Source organism: Pinus tabuliformis, chromosome 8 (genome assembly GCF_031772625.1).
Source record: "Pinus tabuliformis cultivar Carrire ecotype Pingquan chromosome 8, CPIR1, whole genome shotgun sequence".
Taxonomy (NCBI): domain Eukaryota; kingdom Viridiplantae; phylum Streptophyta; class Pinopsida; order Pinales; family Pinaceae; genus Pinus; species Pinus tabuliformis.
The window spans coordinates 1015726006-1015732766 of NC_142294.1; the positions used below are offsets into that span (position 1 = coordinate 1015726006).

At 27.8% G+C, this 6761-nt stretch overlaps 1 pseudogene; it reads left to right on the forward strand.

Annotated features, from left to right (window-relative positions):
- Positions 1-6109: 6109 nt before the first annotated feature.
- LOC149238840 (5S ribosomal RNA) lies at positions 6110-6228 on the forward strand (annotated as a pseudogene).
- Positions 6229-6761: the final 533 nt, after the last annotated feature.

Below are 6761 nucleotides of genomic sequence, written 5' to 3' on the forward strand. Positions count from 1 at the left end.
ATGCCAAAATTTTAATAGTTTAATTTCATTTAGGGTTTAAAATCTAAGGATTTATAATAATAGTTTTAAGGATTATTATAATCTTATGGTTCTGTAGAAGGGTTTAATGTAGTGAGATTAAATTTTAATACATAATATTACTTGGGTTTGTGATATTCTTTCTGTTTATAATATTTGAATGTGATAATTAATTACTATTACAATGTGACATTGTATTGCAATTTATTTAATGACATATTACAACATTGTAAAATTCGGGTTTTATATTAGGGTCAATAATATTAGGATTTTTAAGACTCGGTTTATAATTATCACAAAAATAATATTAGGGCTTTTAAAATTGGGTTTATTTTATTACAAAAATGTGTCCAGCGGCACATTGCAACAAACATTGGCTCAATGCGGCAATCAATTATTGTCACAATGTTACATTACATTACAATTTAATGAACATCACAATGAAACATAAAAAAATTAGGGTTTAATATTACAATTTCTAATATTGGGTTTAGAATGTTAGGATTTGATATTGAGTTTATAATTTATAATAATATCATTTAATATTAGAGTTTATAATATTAATCTTGGGGTTTTGTATTAGGGTTTAATTTTGAGAAATTGGAATGGTACAAAAATGTATCGAACGTCGCATTGCAATAAACAATGTCTCAATGCGAGAATCGATTATTGTCGTAATGTTGCATTATATTTCAATTTATTGAGCATCACATTATGACATAACAAGATTTAGGTTTAATATTAGAGTTTATAGCATTAGGGTTTTAATATTGGGTTTATAATAAAAGGGTTTAATATTTGGTTTATAATTTATAATAGTGTGGTATAATATTAGTTTTTATAATATTAATCGTAGTGTTTTTTATATTGGGTTTATAATGTTAGGGCTTTATATTAAGGTTTAATACTTTGATGTTGGAATGATACAAAAAAGTATTTAATGTCACATTGTGACAAACATTGTCTCAATATGAAAATCAATCTAATAATCGTTGTCGCAATATTACATTACATTCCAATTTATTCAATGTTGCATTGTTATATTACAAAATTTGGATTTATTAACACATTTATAATATTAGGGATTTTTAATATCAAGTTTATAATATTAAAGTTCAATATTCGGTTTATAATTTATAATATTAGGATTTACATTATTAATCTTGTGGTTAAATATCAATCCCTTAAGTTTGCAATTCCTTGGGCATATTAATATTAGACTTTACATTCCTAGGGTTTATAATATTATTCATAGGGTTTAATATTAATCACTTAGGTTTATTAATGGCCTCGACATATAATATTAATAATCCCTTATATTTATTAATCACTTGAGTTTTTATTATTAATCTCTTGAGTTTATAATAACAATAATCCCTTGGCTATTTTATATTAATCCTTTGGTTTATAATAATAACCCATTGGGTTTAATATTATTCCCCTATATTTATAATCCATTGCCTTTAAAATATTAATCCCTTGGATTTATAGCATTAATCCCTTGGCTTCATAATATTAAGCCTAAGGTTTTTTATATTAATCATCAATTTTATATTTTAGTGTTTTAATATTAATACTAGGGTCTCATGTTATTCCCTTCTGTTTATTACTATTTATCTTAAAATTTATATCTCTTGGGTTTTTTTATTAAACCCTGGGGTATATTAGCTCCTTAGGCTTATAATACCAATCCGTTGGTTTTATTAATCCATTGGGATTATAATATTAGTTCCTTGGGTTTATCTATCACTTCAGATCATAATATTAATCCTAATGTTTAATATTTTTCTCTTCAGTTTATTGATGGCTTGAATTTATAATACTAACCATCCCCTTGGTATATTAATTCCTTAAGTTTTTAATATTATTCCCTTGGTTTTATCATATTAATAATCCCTTGGCTTTATAATATTCATTCATTGGGTTTCTAGTATTTATCCTTTAGGTTTATCAATCGCTTTCACTTTTAATATTAATATCTTTGGTTTATCTATCCCTTGGGTTTATGATATTAATCTGTTATGTTTAAGATTGTTCACTTGGGTTTATAATCCATTGGGTTTAAAACAGTAATCATGCGGTTTGTAATATTAATTTTAGTGTTTATACTCGTAGGGTTTAAACTTATTCCTAGGATTTGTAATACTAATCCTCGGGTTAAATATTGATCCCCTGGGTTTATTAATCCCTTCGGTTTTTAATATTAATCCTTTGGGTAATATTTGAATGTGACAAAACATTATGTCAACGTGAAAACCAATCATTGTTACAATGCTACATACTTTGCAATTTATTTAATACCACTTTGTGACAATACAAAATTGGGGTTTAAAATTAGGATTTATAATATTCAGTTTATAATTATTACAAAAGAATATTACAGTTTTTAATATTGGCTTTATATTATTACGAAAATGTATCTAATATCGCATTGCGACAAATATTGTCTCACTATGGTGATCAACCATTGTCGTAGTGTTACATTACATTGCAATTCAATGAACATCACAATGAAACATAAAAAAAAATAGATTTTAATATTAGCGTTTATAACATTAGGGTTTCTAATATCGGGTTTATAATATTAGGATTTAATATTGAGTTTATAATTTATAATAAGGTGGTTTAAAATTAGTGTTTATAATATTAATCTTGGGTTTTTAGTAGGGTTTAATGTTGTGACATTGGAATGGTACAAAAATGTATCAAACATGACATTGTGACAAACATTGTCTCAATATGAAAAGCAATCTAACAACCATTGTGGCAACGTTACATTACATTGCAATTTATTCAATGTCAAATTATTACATTACAGAATTTAAGTGTAATACTATGTTTACAATATTATGGCCTTTTAATATTGGGTTTATAATATTAAAATTAATATTGAGTTCATAATTTATAATATTAGAGTTTATAATATTAATTATCCCTTGGTCTTATTAATCCCTTGGATTGATAAGATTAATCCACTGGGTTTTTAATATTATTCCCTTGGGTTTAACAATCTTTTGGATTTAATATTATTCTCATTTGTTTATAATTCATTGCATTTATAATATTAATACCTCGGGTCTATTAATGCCTTGAATTTATAGTATTAATCCTTGGGGTTCCTAATATTAATCCTAATATTTCTATTGTTAATCATAAGGTTAATATTCTTAACGTTTAATATTAATCATAAGGTTTAATTTTATTCTCTTGCGTTTATGATCCCATGGATTTTTAATAATAATTTAATGGGTTTATCAATATCTTAGGTTTATAATATTGATCCTACAGTTTCTAATATTAATCATAGGGTTCGTATTCCCAATATTTAATATTAACTCTAGGGTTTATAGTATTAATCTTAGAGTTTAATATTAATATGTTGAGTTTATAATCCTTTGGATTTATTAATCTTAGGGTTTATATCCCTAGGGTTTAATATTAATAGTAGGGGTTCGATGTTATTCCCTTGGGTTTTGTTAATCCATTAAGTTTATAATATTAATTATAAGTTTTTATAATATTAATGTTAGGGTTTATAATATTTACCTTCAGGTTTATATACGTTGGGTTTATAATATTAATCCCTTGGTTTATTAGAGATTTTTTGGCGAAAATCACATGGAATACCATTTGTCGACGCGTTTCGAACCAACTAGTGTGGTTCATCGTCAAGACAAGTTGGTTCAAAACGCGTCGACAAATGGTATTCCATGTGATTTTCACCGAAAAATCTCTCATAAACTTGATATGGATCACAGAAGCCTGAACTCTATAATTAATCCCTTGGGTTTAATATTATTCCCATGGTTTTATAATCGCTTTATTTTTTAGTATTAAACCATTAGGTTTATAATATAATTCCGTTGGGTTTATTAAACTAAAGGTTTACATTACTATCATATAATATTATTGATAAGGTTTATAATATTAATCTAGGGTTTAATATTTAATCTAGATTTACATTATTAATACCTTGGGTTCTCAATATTAATCCCTCAGTTTTATCAATCTTTTAAATATTTATAATAATAATCCCTTATATTTATTAATCCCTTGGATTTATAATATTAATCAATTGCTTTGATTAATCTCTTGGGTATATAATATTAATACCCTGAGTTTTTAAGATTAATCTCTTGGGTTTATCAATTAGTTCCTTTTACAATATCAATCCCATGGGTTTATTAATCCCTTCGATTTATAGTATTAATTCCTTGGGTTTATAATGTCAATCCTAATATTTACAATATTAATTCCTTTAGTTGTGTCGAGATGCACTATACAACCGAGTATGGGGTAGATGTCAAATGTAAATATTTAACATTTAATAAATTTAATCTAATGTCAATGTTGGCCCTAATTAAAAGTTTATATAATATTTATGTATAAACAAAATATAAATTCAACATTGGTTTTATAGAAATTGATGTGGAATTTATTTGCAAAGCAGAATTATGTTTGTGAGAAAATGTGAAATAATTAAAGTAAAATAGCTAATTTAACGTTGGTGGACTCTAGATTTTGAATATAATATTTTTATTTTAACGTATAATATAATATCTTTTATTTTTTTAGTAGTACTCTCGAGCCTAGGATGTTAGAGATGTGTAATACTAATGTAAATATTTTGATTCGAAAAAAATGAAAATAAAATATGTTAAAGATGTGTAACTTAATGTAACATAATATAATGTAAACATTTTAACTCGGTGAAAATAAAATGAAAATAACAAAATATAAATAACCCTATAAAAATTAATAAAAGAATATTAAGGATCTATTGTACTGACCCATGGTATTCACATGGAATATAACCTATCTATGGGGGCAATTAGAGTAGCCTAGATCCATCTTAGTTTGATGTTATGTATAAAATGATGACATTGAATCCATGTAGCTTGTAAAAGTAAAACATTTTTATAGATATGTTTGCCCTTGGAATTTGTACTATGTCATTTTGTATATTTTTTTTCGATTAGAGAATGGTTGAATACATAATGGGTGATTCAGGAAGGTTTTTTTTAAAAGTGTAAGTTTAAGCAAGATTGAAAAAAGTACAAAACAATAGTTGCTTCTTCATTCTATTGGCTTCTTTGCTAATCACATTAATATAATATATGTAATATATTTTCTTAATTTATGTATAATAATGTGCTATAGAAGTAGAGCTATGACAGATCTAGGATGATAAGTTTAGAAATGAGTAAGCTTAAATATGAAAGTGTGGGTTGAGGGGAGGAGGTGGCAAAATTATTAAGGAAAATGTAATTCTTACATTCTATCTAATATTTGTGCCTATCTTGATCTACATTTTACTACCTTGCGGGAAATATTGGGTAAAATATAATATTATAATATTCTATTTTACCCAATATTTCCCTCAATTGGGCCACTTTTCATTATAATTTTTCCTTATATTTGAAGTTGATAAGTAAACGAAATCAACTATAAAATTAGCACTAGTGATGGGAAATATTGAGTAAAATGTGAAATATTGATTAAAATGTAATATTTAGGTTGGGGGGTGATCAGAAATATTAGGTAAACTATAATATTATTACATTTTAAATAGTAATCCCCCCACCCTTGGCCTCCTTTTACTAGCTGTGAATAGTAATAAATATTGGGTAAAATATAATACTATAACATTATATTTTATCCAAGATTTTCTTTCACCGAATCAACTTTTTATTGAAAGTATTCCTTATATTTGAGCTTCATAAGTAAGCTTAACTCCTATGTAGATATTTGATTCCAGTATGGTAGAGATATTTTAATGTTCAACGTTTTGACTTGGCCAAAATAAAATAAAAATAAAAATAATAATTATATTTATAATTAAACTAGCCTATATCAAGCCCATGGGGATTTGGATTGACAGTGAATGGGTCCACTATTAAGGCACTGCTTGCTATAGGTCACTAGTTCAAATCCCCCATGGGTGCTTACCTACCAAAAAAAAATATTAATATTATTGGCCCACGGGGCTTTGGATTGATGGTGAATGGGTGCATTGTTAGGGAACTCCTTGTGATAAGTCACTGGTTCAAATCCCCCATGGGTGGTTACCTACCAAAAAAAATATAAATTTGGGTGTGATCATACCAACGTTAATGCATCGGATCCCACAAAAACTCCACAGTTAAGAACACTTCGGCTAGAGTAGTACTGGGATGGGTGACCCCCTGGGAAGTCCTAGTGTTACACCCTCCAAAAATTCCGCCACGTAGCTCATTGGTAAGCCGTAACACTTTGTCAGGGAGGTCAGGGATTCAACCCACTGAACCTCCATTCCTATGAATACAGTTTGAGTGGGCCTAATGGTTAAGAACATGTGTATCCCCCTAAGAGGTCACAAGTCCGAAGCCAGAGGGGGTTAGAGTGGTTATGCCTTCGTAGACTTAGCAGACAAATTCCCCCAAACAAGGGGGTCTCATACACCAATTTAACCTTCATATTCCATAATATCCTTAATTTCTCCGCATGGGGTAGCTCAAGTGGCAATGACCATGGAAATGAAGTCTCACTGAACCAGAGATCTTGGGTTCAATTCTTGTGCTACCCTCCCCGAAAATGGGGTGAATAACGGACATGTAAAAACTCGAAAATAAGAGGGTCCTACCAAAGCTTACAAAAAAAAAACTAGCCTATATACATCTTATCTTTGGATCTACCAAGCACGGAAGGGGATCAAATTTCTTGAGAAGCAAACTTATTTTAAAGTAAAAAGAGATTTGATCCCT